Below are 14359 nucleotides of genomic sequence, written 5' to 3'. Positions count from 1 at the left end.
AAGTCTTTACAACTAACTGAACACCAGCAAAGTTGCAATAGCGCATTAGTTTAACCCTTGGTCTCTCGGTAGGCAGCGCCCGCATCCCCACTCCGCGGGGCAAGTGCAACTTTTTTAGTCTTCTCAAAACTACGCAGCATTAGAAGAGCCTTGAGAGAAGAATTCTTAAGTTCGTCCCTTGAGGCCCTGTGATGGGAAGTTCAAAGAGAACGGTTTACGTGGGTTTTTTTTTTTTTAACTTCTTCCATGTGTATCACTGTTTGAAAATGGAAAACGTGAGTTGAAGGTGATCTTTCCACACGTGGTGGATTGCTGTCCTCAGCCTTCCTGTGCCCCAGTTTGCCTGACATAGTTGCTTTTACCCCTTAAATAGATTTTAAAGGTTACTGTGTCAGATAAAGGAGCTGCTGGGGGTAAAAAGAGCAGTATAATTTACTAGAACTATTTTATTGGGTTCTATTAACCTGTTTAACCTGCTTAACCATGACAGGAATTTCATGGTGGAACCCACATACCCAAGTGCGATATTGAATTTTAATTAGTGCATCCCAGGTCTGGATGTGGAATGCTGAAGCTGAGAAGAATTATACACTGTTGTCCTTAGGGCCTTGTTCTGTGTTTAATGAAACAGTTTAATATTAGGGTTGGAGGAACACATTTTGAATCAGGATACCTCGACAAACTTGAAAACCGTTAGTATGTAATCCCTGAAGCTCATGCTACACCTTATAGTATCCATGCCTTCTTCACCCTTGTTCTCAAGCCGTGGTGACAGGTTTACCTTAGAAATACAGAGTAACAGAATTTTCGGTTTGTGATGGGGACCTGAGCAGTGTAATCTAGCTTCACTATTTTACGTTTTGTTTTCCTGAGGTTTAGAAGGAACTGAATAGAGCTGCTTGCCTTTATTAAGCATTTAGCTTGATGAAACTTACTGATGGGACATGTTGTCCCAAACTTGATCTTGTTTTGGCTTAACTGTTACCCACACCGCCCCAGCCTGTTAAGCAAAGTAAAGTGTTCTCCTGAGCTCTGGTCCCTTTCTTCTTGATTATGTTGTCTTAAGAATTGCCAAGTAAGCCTGGCAATGGTGGCTCATGCCTTTAATCCCTGTACTCCCTGGTGGAGATCTGTTAGTTCAAGACCAGCCTGGTCAACAGAGCTAGTGCCAGGGCAGGCTCCAAAGATATGTAGAGAAACCCTGTCTTGAAAAACCAAAGGGGGGGGGGGAGGGGGAGGAAAGAAAAAAAAATTGCCAAATAATCACTATAAAGTTTTTTTTTAAAAAAACCCTTTCTGTTCATATGAGAATGATTTCTAATTTTGACTCATTAGCTACAAATGATGCAAATTAATTTGAATTTAGCAAACTATAGTTACATTTGCTAGTTGAAAACATTTCTACTTTAGTTTAAAAATTTGAATTTAATAATTTTGTTTTAATTTTATTTATTTTTTTTGTTTTGTTCCTTTTCAAGACTGGGTTTCTCTGTAGCTTTGGAGTTCTTCCTGGAACTAGCTCTTACAGCCCATGCTGGCCTTGAACCCACAGAGACCCACCTGCCTCTGCCTCCCAAGTGCTGTGATTAAAGGCGTGCGCCACCACCGCCTAGCTAATAATTATCTTTCAGTTTAAGGTTACTTAGATTCATCTTTTCTCTTGAGATAGGATCTCATATAGGCTAGGGTATGGAATTTACTGTGTAGCAGAGGCTGGCCTTGAACTCCTTATCCCCACATCTCTGTTTTCTACCTAGGATTCTATTAGTCATATTCTTTACAACACATTTTAATTTTTTTTAAATGTATGTGTGCTTGTCCATTTTGTATAAGCCAGAGTTGTCAGATTCCCCTGGAGCTGGGGTTGTGTGGATGCTGGGAACCTAAGTTGGGTCCTCTGTAAGAGCAATATGTGCTCTTAATCCATGAGCCAACTCTTCTTCCCTGTCATTCATAGTCATGGATCAGGTAGTCTGTGTCTCCCAGAGGATTAGTTTAGCAAGAGGTCTGGGGTTAAGGTCTGTATGACTTTGATATTTGGTAGAAAGAGAAATCCAGTGCATAAATAGTAATCTACATTAGCTCCAGTATTACATTAAAAAAAAAGTGAGCCTAAATTGGGATGGGGTAGGATTTTTACATCTCGGACAACGTGGCATTTGGTGTAGTAAGTACTTGTTGCCTCTGTGTCTTTTCTTGGTGGGTGTTTTTTGGAAGATGGCCACATGTTTTTAATCTGTATGACTAGTGTCAAGTACAGTGGATACTCTGTAAATGCTTTGTCTTGGTAGAGCAGTGCCTGGAAGTCCCAAATTGTGATTTTAGTAAACTTTAAATTACTAATTTTCTTCTCTGTGTTGAATGAGTACTGAAAGAGAATACAAAGGTATTAGAAAATACTAGAAAAATTGGGGGAAGAAGTATCAATTTTGTTCTTTAATGCTGTCACTGAAAAATTTCAGAGTACAGTTATATAAATGTGCTAGAATATACCTCCATTGTACGAGAGTAATGTGAAATTTCTACTGGAGAGAAGTTGATAACCGTGAATTCAGCAACCTGAATTGTTACCATAGGACATCTCTTAAAGTGTTGGTTTCATTTTATAAGGATGTATTCTTCAGCCCGTAGATTTCATAAATAACATGATTTGGGAGTGTGGACTACTTTGTCAGGCTGTCCTGGAGTGATATTTTAAATGATCTAGTGGTGGTAATTAGTAAAACACAATGGATCTTCTCTTTCTTTTGTGCTTATTCTTTGCTTTTACTTTAGTAGATCACACTAGTGTTGGTGTATGAAAGCAAAACAAAATAAGAAACATTTCAAGATTTCTTTTGCAAAGAACAGTCACTTTTTTCATTGAAAAGCTAATAGATTTTGGGTCAACAAATACATAGCCAGTCCAGTTCCCATAGAGTGATTACTGCTTGAACATGTGAAGTTCTGTGTGATAACCTGTACAGAGATCCTATTTTTGAACTATATTCATTCCCCCTCCATACTGATAATGCTATCAAAAGCAAATTTATAGTGGAGTAGGGTGGTACTTAATCATATGAAACAGTCGTGTTCCATCCATCTACACTGGTTCTTCAGTCAGCCCCACTCTTGGGCTACCCACTTTCAAAGGTTATTCCTTTTTACACTGATGAATAGGTAAAATACTCCCCATCCCATTGTCCTGAAAAATATCTTTGGGTAGGATCCAGAGTCTTACACTGAACATCCATTCTTCCCAGAAGTGTGGTACTATGCTATCCATACCCTTGGCATGTACTCTTTGTGCATGTGAGTTTAATTTTAAACACAGTGCTTATTGTGAGCTTTACAAACATATAACATAAACATCTCAAAGTATGTAAGAAATGTGCAGAGGATTTCAGTATAGCTTTAGAGTGACTTAAAATATAAAATGAGATAAGAGTTAGTAAGAATATATAGGTTTCCCCTTCTTGTGCAATTATATTTAAGCTATTTGAACAAATGATAAGTTTTTGAATATTTGTCAAAAAAGTAATCAGGACTTCTTCCCTCCCTTCTCTCTCTCTTCCTCCCCCCTCTCTCCTTTCTTCCATTCTTCCTTCTAGGTCCCTTGAGGAACTAAAACATACTCTTTGCTTGGGCATTCAGCTTCCTTCCTTCTCTATGTTCTCTTCTACATAGAAAACTGAGGCCTGTTTTCATCTGTAGACAGTAAAGATCTTGAAGAATCGGAATACCGATATTGTATGGTATGTGTGCGATACCATCTTCTTTGTTCATACTCTGCTGCCCATTAACACTGAAATGTGGATTCTTTCACTGTGACCATTTGTAACACTTTTAAGATTTTTTATATACATCAGAAACTCAAGGACATTGAGCGTTTGTCTAGTCATGACTCAGAACCACTCCTGGCTGGCCTTTAGTCAGGCTCTCCACTGTGTTAGCAGAGTAATGAATTGTTTTCCTCCATTTTGAATGGTGGCTAACTATTTTCAAGTGTCTGACTTTCTGCCCTTCTGTTCTCTCCATTTTGATCTTTTGATAAGGGGTTCACTATACATTTCTGTAGTGTAGTTCTTCCCTGCCTTTTAGACTGTGTATACCTCAAGAGTGAGACTGGATCTCTCATAGCAAGTTACTAATATTGGTTAAATATGCAGCCATTCTAATAGTAAGTTCTGTATTAGTGTGGGGAGGGACAGTATCCATAGAGAATTCAAAATTCATTTAAGAAGTTTAGACATTTTATTGCCAACACTAGTACTTGGGAAGCTTTATATTTTAAATTATAAATATCCTTATGAAAAATGACTTCAGTCATCTTATAGACATTTATTTAAGGAACAAAAATTTCACTCTGTTGAATTGTAAGGCATTGCATATTTCAGGGTGTTTTGAGTTTGATGAATATTATATATGATTTTATATTTCTTACACATAGAAATTTTATGGCACTATAAAGAACTGAGTTTAATGACCCCACTTTTGTTCATTAGTAATTATATACTAAAGAGTAAATTCTCATTACAAGGCCCTGAAATTACTGCCTATAAAAAGAGGGACCTCTTTGATTTTGTTCTCCATACAATTGTAGTTATTGTATTGAGGGAAGTCATCAAACTCTTTAGTAGTGTAAACCTTTAATTTGGTTTTAGAACTGCAGTCATATATTGAACTCCCAAATTACCATGTCTTTAACAAGCAGTGCACACTCTGTATTAAAAAGGTAATGACCATAACTTTTCTTGGAGGATTTCTTGTACTAATTTTTTAAAGAGGACGTTTGAACTAAATTTCCCACAAAAGCCCAAATCTCATACATTTAATGATAGTGGAGTACATGTGTATGTGTAGAAGGGAAAGTTGGTAATTTTTGTAGTGGTATCTTTAAGTGGACAATTTACTGATTATGTTGAGGTAAACATTTTACAACTCTAAAGGAAAACTTCAATTATCTGAATGAAATGAAGTATGTAAAATTAATTCAAATAAATGGGAGAACTCTTACTGTAAATGATGCATGTTAAGAGATATGACCTCAGTTTTCACCGCCCCCTCCTTTATGTTTGTCATTTGCTTTGACATTACAGAATTGTGATTCTTCTTGGTCACACTAGGAGTCAATGATGGGAAGAAGTAATGTTGATCTATAGATTTTAAACCTCTCGTTCCCAAGCTTTGGAATGGTGTTCTGTGTCATGAGGAATTACTCATCTCTGTTCCCTACTGTCTTCTGTTAGTGATATTCAGAGCCTTTCATTTGGCCAGCTTCCTCACCAACATGTGTGGACTCTGAGAATATGATGCTTATACTTCTTAAGAGTTGGGTTCCAACAAGTGTATTGAACTGCATAACTCTTTAATTCTTTCCCTCTCTGTTTCTTTAACAACTGCTTTGTAGTATAGATCCTAAAAATAGAAACAGACCTCAGCCAGGACTTCTGACTTTTGTAGGTTCTAACTTGAAATGGAAATTTTACTGATTGATTGGGGTTTAGAAAAATGATTTCTGTGCAGCTGACTGAGGTTTGCAGTGCTCTTGGTTTTGAAAGCTAGTGTGTAATTTCTAGATGGCCCCTGTAGTTGTTGTGATGACATCACCTTCTACGCTTTTGTTTTTAAAAAAACATAAACAACTCACATAAATGAGTGCTGACATTGTATAAGCCAATTTATTTCATTCTTTAATATTACCTATAGATCCTTTATTTGAAGTACCTGAGAACATACTTTCAGTATGTATTTTTTTTTTATTTGTTGCATTATAAGATGCAACATGAGTCATATCTTGAATGATTTGGGTAGGGTGTGGTTAGCAAGAGCTGTATCAACTTTGTTACTGGTGAGTCACTGAGACTTTTTTCTATTATTATTATTATTATTATTTTGCTTTTTGAAACAGGTTTTTTCTGTAGCTTTGACTGTCCTGGAACTCACTCCTACACCTGGCTGGCTTTGAACTTGGAGATCCACCTGCCTCTGCCTCTCAAGTGCTGGGATTAAAGGTGTACGCCACCACCACTGACTGAAACTTTCTTTAATAGATCTGGATGTATGACTAAAGATTTTGGACTCAAGAGTCAATTGAGACTGGTTTTGATTTTGTACAGTATAAGCAGTATACTTCTTCCTTGGGAGGAAGATAGGTATTTAGCATGTTTGAATTTCAGTTTCCTCATGTTTGAAATGTTTGAAAATAATAATCATGTGGTAGTTAAAAATTAATAATAATATTTGATGCATTAACTCATGATCATATTTTAACAATGTGAATTAATACACTATCTAGTTTAAACACTAAGTGGAAATTGTTTCCCAGTTGATGATAGAGGTAAATGGGTAGCTCAGAACCTTTCCAAATCTTGTTCGGATGACTTTAAAGTTACAAAAGGTTTGCTTGTTTAAGGTAGGAGAAATGGCTAAATCATTAAAGGCTAGGCTTACAACCCAAAATATAAAATTATAAAAGACATAATTATCACTCTATTTATATACACATAATGTACTGATATGTGGTGTAAGGAGGCAGAATATACTGTTTTTATGGTTTAGATGTCCTCCAAAGGGCTTGGTTTCTAAAGTTTTGCTATTAGCAGGGATTGTGGACCTTTAAGAGGTAGGACCTAATATTATTACAAGGTGTTAAAGGTTGCTGGAATCAGGAGACCCTGGTCTCACAATCTCTGTTTCAGGGCTTGAGATGTATTACCTCCAGTTTGCTCTTTAGATCTGATTTGCTTCCCTAGCCAGAAGCTTTCATCTGTAGTAAAGATAAGTTATCAAGACTTAATATTAGATATGCATAGTACTTGTTTATATCTGAATCTAAGGTATACCAGCAGCTTTTATTGTGACCTTGAAAAAACTTTCTCTGCCTCATCTAAATTTCTTCATCTGTGGTCTAACAGCTAATGAGTAGAGAGAAAAGAGGATTAAATGAGGTACTGTTTGTATATGCAGACTTAATGCTGCTTGCTGTTATTTGTTTTACAATTAAGGTTCAAAATAAATGAGAACTGAAGAAGGAGCATTTTGAGTTAAAATCAAAATGTCAGTGCAGACACTTGGTGAATTAATTGTATGGGGACATTTACTATGGATTTTAGGATGTTACCTTCTCATTTATACCTTTCTGTTTTTGTTTAAGGTAGCAGTTCTCAAGTGATCGGTGGTGTTTGCCTTTGAGCCCAGCACTGAGGCAGAGGCAAGTGGATCTCTGAATCAAGGCCAGTCTGGTCTATGGAGTGAGTTTCAGAACAGCCAAAACTACACAGGGAAACCCTGTCTTGGGAAACAAACAAGATAGTAGTTCTTAGAATGTGATATATCTGTTTGTCAGCAGGTATCTTTTGCAGATGGGGGGGGGCACAAAATTTGTACTATTATTATAGTAATGAAACTTCTTGCCTTTTTGTTCTGTCTTATGTCTTGTGGTTTACAAACAGGAATGAGTAAACTTTGAACATCTTATTAGAAACTAAATGTCACTGACACCAGACTGTACTAGTAATTGTATATGCCTCGTGTGACATATGCATTAAAAACATTGAAAGCAGTAAATGTCCAGCCATCTTTGCCTAAGAAGGTACTTAAGGAAGAAATAGCAATGAGCTTTTTAAAATTTTAATTTACTAATCTTTCATTGAATATTAGTTACATTTATATCCAGTGTATTTGCTCGTCTAGAGAAAACAACAGCAAACTTTCGTACTTTTTTCTGAGTTATCAGTAAAACTAGCCACATTTTCTACATGAAATACCACTTCTACTTTAAAGAGTGAATAAAAAAGAAACTGATGATTTAGACTTAGTCATTTGTCAGTCATTTTCTTGAAAATGAAGAAGAGGGCCTGTCACTTTAAGGGAAACAGCTGTTAATGTTTGTTGCCAAAGATAAAAATTCAAATTTGTATATGACAGTAAAATTTTAGAAAACCTATGTTGTTTGCTATGCTCTTTTCTGTTTTTCAGTATTTAAGAAATCCTGGCGCATAGTGATACTGGTGACTGTTTCCTGTCGTCTAGTAAATCAGTGTTTTTAAAATGAGAACTGTGACAAATAAGAGTTAAAGATATTTTTAAAAAGCAAGCTGCATAGTACAAAAAGTTCTAGATAATAACTGTTAAGAAATTCCTGTGTGCCAAGTTTTTGTGTAGTATCATAAAATTATCCAGTAATATATGAACGGGCTGTTAGTATTAACACATTGTTTTACTATGTATTTTGTGAGGTCATTTTTTTTCCACATAGCTCAGTCAGAACTATATATCACAGCAGATTGAATGTAGAAGCAGATATGAAAATCTACTTGCCTTCTCATAAGCTAAACACAGTGATATTTGAAAAACTGTTATACACTATTATTTTCTTATTAAGCTTTTATATTTTAAGTGTTTTCACTAAATGTGAAATTTATTTTAAATAATATATATCTGATAGGTTTTTGATGACTTAATGACTACTTAGCATCTTATTTTCTAATACAATGAATACTGATAATTTTAATATACAAGTCTTTGGGAGTGATACAACAATTTTTAAAAATATGAAAGGAGTTTAGACACTAAGATTTGAGAACTTTTTTTTTATTAAGCTCATTGACTGGAGTTACAAAGATTTAGTCTCTTTAGTATTTCTTTGAATATGAACTTCATGCCTTTAATTTATTTCCCTAATTGTAAAGTTCTATGGTTATTGGATTTTTGTGTCATTTTTGAAACAGGCAAGGTTCTTTCATGTCTTTAAAGATTTATATTTTCAAGATTGATGTCACCAAAGTTACTACAGAGATGAGATAATCGTTTCAATTAACCTCTTCCTTTCTGATATTGTGTGTGTGATTGTGAGCTTTGACATGAGTTTATGCTCAAAGAGATGAAGATAACCTGGGCCCCCTTGGTGGGTGGAGGTGGCATTTGGATGAAGCAGGCAGCTAGCAATAGTGGGGAGAAAAAAGGAAATGAAATATGTCCCCTTTGAGGCAGGTCCAAAACAGCTTAGAGATGTTTCAATGTGAAGAAGTTTAGGTGGAAAATACATCAATATGTATAGATTTTTGATGTGGGAAGTTCTTCTGTGTGAGTGTTGCTTTTACTGGTTAATGGATAAAGAAGCTGATTTGGCCTGTGGTAGGGCAGAGTAGAACTAGGTGGGGAAAAGTAAAATATTTCCTTAAAAATCTATCTTTTTTCTGTCCCATACCAGATGGCTCCTGACATGAGATAGAAACTCTGAATTTTCTTTTAACAGTATGCTTGGATTTAGCATTTAGCCATTGTCCAACTTCAAAGCCAGCTTTCTCTCTCTCTCTCTCTCTCTCTCTCTCTCTCTCTTTCTCTCTCTCTCTCTCTATCTAATTTTTTTTTTAAATCCTCAAATGACCTGTCCTCATAAGTCATATTTCTTTTTGCTTGGTGACTCTTTCTAGATATTTATTTTCTCCTCTTTATACATCCAAACATCCAGGATCTCTTGACTTTTTGATGATGTGTATTTTCCTGTAAAGACAAGAACAGAACCCTGCCCCATTTTTAGGCACACAGTGGGTCTATGTTGTCATTAAGCAGGTTGTAGCACTCTGCTCACAGACCCCATTTAAATGCTCTGTAGTGGACCTCCCAACAACGTTAGAGCCATTTATACTGGTGAACCAGGAAGTTCTGCAGGACACAGAAGTGACTGACAAACTGCCAGTATAGGCAGAACTGTCTTTCAAATTTCCTGCTTCATGGAAAAATCTGCCGGATACTATGGGCCTGTAGACTGAAGATGGTGCTCCAATGGTACAGAAGAATTTTGAGTGATTGTCCAGGCAGCAAGATGTCTCTGTCAGTTCTAGAGTTTTGGAAGTTGCTTGCAATGTACTTCCTGTTTGCTTAGGTAATATTGTATCTTTCTGGAGTCTTTGATGGAGTTGAAGAATAGATAGTTAGAGTTTTCCTTAATTATGATAAAAGATAAAGTAGATAATATTTTAACTGTAATTCTTGCTTTATACCTATTTTGTTATATATAATTTTACTATGTTAAAGTTAAAGCCTTTCTTTTTATTTAAACAGAAAAGGGGAAATGATGTGGGAAGAACTTCTATGTATTGCTTTTATTGGTTAATGAATAAAGAAACTGCTTTGGCCTGTGATAGGGCAGAATAGACCTAAGTGGTGGTTGGGGGAGTAGGAGGACTAAACTGAATACTGGGAGGAAGAAGTCAGGAGACAGCATGTAACCACCAGAGGGGAAAGATGTGAGCTGCTAGCTGGAACCTTGCTGGTAGGCCACGAGCTTTGTGGTAAAGTATAAAATAATGGAAATGGGTTAATTCTAAATGTAAGAGTTAGCTAGCAATACACTTAAGTGATTGGACAAACAGTGATTTAATTAATACAGTTTCTGTGTGATTATTTCTAGTCTGGGCAGCTGGGAATTAGCACGTGGCCTCAGACAACAGATTTTGATTTTGTTATATTCTTATATTTGGAGATTATATGAACTCAGCTGTAGTAACAGGAGGAGCAGGCCATTTGTGAAGGTTGAACTTCTAGGCCAAAAGTTTGAAGGTTCAAAGAAAAATAATTTAGAAGATGTGATGTTGATGCTAGGAGAGGTTGAACTATTCAGGTTGTAAAGTGTCCAAAGAACTGTACATGCCAGAGTGGGTGTTAGAGCATGACCAAGAAGTGATGGTCAACATGCACACTAATGTCATACATGTTCAACTCTGGAAAATATAGAGACCTCCATTATAGTTGGTTCAGAGTAGAAATGCAGTACCAACATAACTTGGAACATGGAAGAAGCCAGTATTGGAGACTTAAAGTTGAATTCTTCATTCCCGTCCAAGGTCATTATTAAGTCTTTGATTGATGCAAAGCTGAGCCAAGGAGAAGAGCAAAGGAACTGAACTGTCTACATTGTAGGGAAATACTTGTTAATTGAGTGGCTGGGAAATAAGAAGGAAATAGTTGATTTATTATTGTCATTCATCTGAGTTTCTTAAAACAACACAGTGATGATATTATAATGCCTACACCACAAACTTCTCTAGACTAAGAGTTGGTAGACTTTACTCTTTAAAGGACCCAGATGGTAAATATTTTGGGCTCCGGTAGCAATCATTGTTACTCATACTCCAGTATGCTGCTTCTAAGAAAGCATCTGTAGAGAAGTAGTGAAGGAACATGACTGTCTTTTAGTAAGCATTATTTGTGGAAACTGAAATCTGATTCCAATTGTTTTTACACGTCCACAATATGAGTTAACCTTTCCCTAGTTATTTAAAATAGGAAACCCACTTTTAGGTTATACCTGTATAACAACAGGCAGCAGTGTTGATTTTACTTACGTGTTCTAGTTTGCTGACCTCTGTTTTAGGAAAACAGTGTCTTATCAGCTATGATGGAGAGAGCATGGCAGTACTGAAATAGATGTTCTCTAGGACAGTGGTTAGTGATACTGTCTTCGGTGACACCGATGATAAAAATCCACTTAAGTATTTAGATGTGACATCTGCAGCAGGTTCTAATCATTCAGTTATGAGACAGACTGGAAACTTGACAAGGATTGTCACCTACTGTGCAGACAGAGCCAGAATCCATTATAGAAATTGTCTGGGTGAGCTGCCTGCTGGGGCCAGTGATGCACTGTTAGACAAAGATGGTGAAAGATACCAGTTTGCCATATCCTTGTGACTAACTGAGTATGGCATAAGTATGGCATTAAGCCATATGATTCCAAAAACTTTATGACTACATAAAAATAAAAATGAAAAAAAAAGGTAGTGGTGGTTAGTGTAGTTGAAGTAAATTTGATCTTTATTTGCGGAATATGTACTGCATTACCATTCTATAATGATATGTAGTAATTGCCTTGGTAATCTAACTTTAAAGATCCTGTTTTTATTCATGAAACTTACATAGCTATTACCTTTTAGGATTGAATTCTAAAGGGAAATGCAACAAAGACTGACAGCTGTTTACTAGACTAGGTTAGTTTAAGCACTATAATGTTTTTCTTCATTTTTATACATTTTTAAATCAAAATATAATTATACCACTTCTCCCTTCCCTGTTCTTCTAGTCCCTCCCAGGTCTCTTCCCACCAACCTCTCCTATCCCTTCCTCACCCTCAAATTGGTAGCTTCTTTTCTTTGATTATTATTGTTGTTCTCTCTCTCTCTCTCTCTCTCTCTCTCTCTCTCTCTCTCTCTCTGTGTGTGTGTGTGTGCATGCACAAATGTATAAATACAACCTGCTGAATTTGTTTTGTTGTATATATGGTTTCGGGGTGACCACTTTGTATTGGCTAGCCAATTAGGCTCATTGCTGGGAGAGGCTAATTCACCCTCTTTCAATAGTCATTTGTTTCCTGTAGTTCTTTGTCTGGGGTAGGACCAATCCTCTGAAAATTTCCCTCTTCCATGTTAGCATGTTTATTGGTATTGTCATTGTTAGGTTTTATTTGTGCAGCCACTTCTAGGAGAGACTGTTTCACAGCTGTCTTTCTAGTAGTGTTCTGGCTCTTACAGTCTTCCTGATCCTCCTTTACAGGAGTTGTGATGTCTGGGTTCCCTGTGCACCATCTGTGCTGTGTCCAATATGAGTTTCCATTTCCTTTAAAGAGGCTTCTTTGATGAGGGGTATAGCTACACTTGTCTGTGGTATAGGGATGAGATTTAAAATGTAGTAAGGAGTTATGCCAGTCAAGTAAAGTGGTAGCAGTGAACGGTTGTCAGATCCTGTGGTCTATGCCAAAGAGAGGTATTGCTGGGTCGTATGGTAGTTTTAGTTTTTGAGGCTTCTCTGTACTCATTTCTAGAATGGCCGCACCACTTTGCATTCCTATCAACGGCGAATGACGGTTTCTCCTTCTCCATGACCACACTGGAGTTTGTTGTCAGTTGTTCTGTTGATCTTTGCAGTTGTGATTGGCTGAGCTCTTAGTTATTTTTAATTTGCTCTTTCTTAGTGGCTAAGGATGATGAACCCTTTTGAGGTGTTTCTTAGTACTTTTATTATTTTCTGTTAGGAACTCTGTTTAGATCTCTAGCCCATTCTTTAATTGGGCCATTTGCTTTCTTAACTCTTTGGTTTTTGAGCTTTTTGTATATTCTGGATCTTCTGTGAAATATATAGCCAGCAATGATCTCCCATTCTGTGGCCTTCTTCTTCATTTGTTTGATAATTTTATTTGTACAGAAGCTGTTTAGTTGGGTGAGGTCCCACTCGTCAGTTGTTGACCTTGATTCCTGAGCAAATGAAGTCCTCTTCATTCTTCTGCATGTGGACATACAGTTTCCTAGTACCATTTGTTCTCCAGTAAGCACTACAATTTTCTCATCTAAGTTTTACTTGGGATTCTTGAGAATGCATTGTCAAATAACATATTTAAAGGACATTTGTATTTGCAAAAAGCTACTCATAGGTTTTCTTTGAAGATTATCTCTGAACTGTGGCAGCATGCACAGTGATGGGCCCAGTGCTGAGAGGAGTGGACTCATGACCCCATCCCTAACCCAGAAGCTATCTCCATTGAAAACCACTTGTAAATACAGAATTAGTTTTCTCTGACAGAGCCTCACTGGGGATACAAACTAGTCTTAAGGGCAGGCCCTATGCCCAGAAGTAGATAGCCAACACAAAGAGATGTTAATGCCATCCTTGGAGAGTCTTTGTTTTATAATCTTTTCAGGGCATTTTTTTTTCAAAACCTTGTAGGTCCTTTCTGTATATAGTATGGCATCTGGTTTTGTGCTTTTATGGAACTCTTTTCTGTGTCTTTATGTCTATTTGTGTGTGTGTGTGTGTGTGTGTTTAATGCTTTTTCTTTGGTTTTTCTGGGTTTTTTGTTCTGATTCGGATTTGTTATTGTTTTACCTTATTTTATTATTATTCTGTAGATGCCTGTTTGTTTTCTAAGGAGATACAGAAAGGGTATGGATGACATTTTGGAGGGGAGGATCTGGGAGTGATGGGAGAGGGGAGACTGTAATCAAAATGTTTTGTATGAAAAACATCTATTTTCAATAAAAGAAAAATGGAAAAAAGTATCCAAGTAGATTCATACCTAATAAGTAGAAAATCTTACTATATTATATTAATGTGCCTGGAGCATTAAATTTACAAGTTTTTTCAGTCTCTTTAACTATATTTTTATTTTATTTTATTTTATTTTGAGACAGGGTTTCTCTGTGTAGCTTTAGAGACTGTCCTGGCATTTCCTCTGCTGATCAGGTTGGCCTTGAACTCACATGGATTTTACTGCCTCTGCCGCCCAAGTACTGGGATTAAAGGTGTGAACCATAGCCTGCCTGCCTCCTTTATCTAAATTTATTTGAAAAGTTTTAGCAAGCAGGTATGAGTTGGAATAAGCATA

General features: G+C 36.5%; 1 protein-coding gene across 9 annotated transcripts in view; it reads left to right on the top strand.

The window, feature by feature from the left end:
• The window catches only part of Qtman (queuosine-tRNA mannosyltransferase), a 338666-nt gene that overhangs the window by 946 nt on the left and 323361 nt on the right, over nucleotides 1-14359 (top strand). For 3 of the 9 annotated variants that reach the window (XM_085681187.2, XM_085681188.2, XM_085681194.2), the window contains exons 1-2: nucleotides 3609-3734; nucleotides 7136-7232. The exons of 1 other annotated variant lie outside the window; for it this stretch is intronic. The gene's annotated coding sequence lies outside the window, so the exon portion shown is untranslated. Of the gene's footprint in view, nucleotides 1-3596; nucleotides 3735-7135; nucleotides 7233-14359 lie in introns of those variants that run through there. 5 more of the 9 variants (XM_085681196.2, XM_085681193.2, XM_085681197.2 and 2 more) reach the window with 4 other exon arrangements.

This window comes from Myodes glareolus, chromosome 21, assembly GCF_982192425.1.
Source record: "Myodes glareolus chromosome 21, mMyoGla1.1, whole genome shotgun sequence".
Lineage (NCBI taxonomy): Eukaryota > Metazoa > Chordata > Mammalia > Rodentia > Cricetidae > Myodes > Myodes glareolus.
Note: the sequence above shows the minus strand (reverse complement) of the source record. Positions and strands in the feature narration are given on the sequence as shown.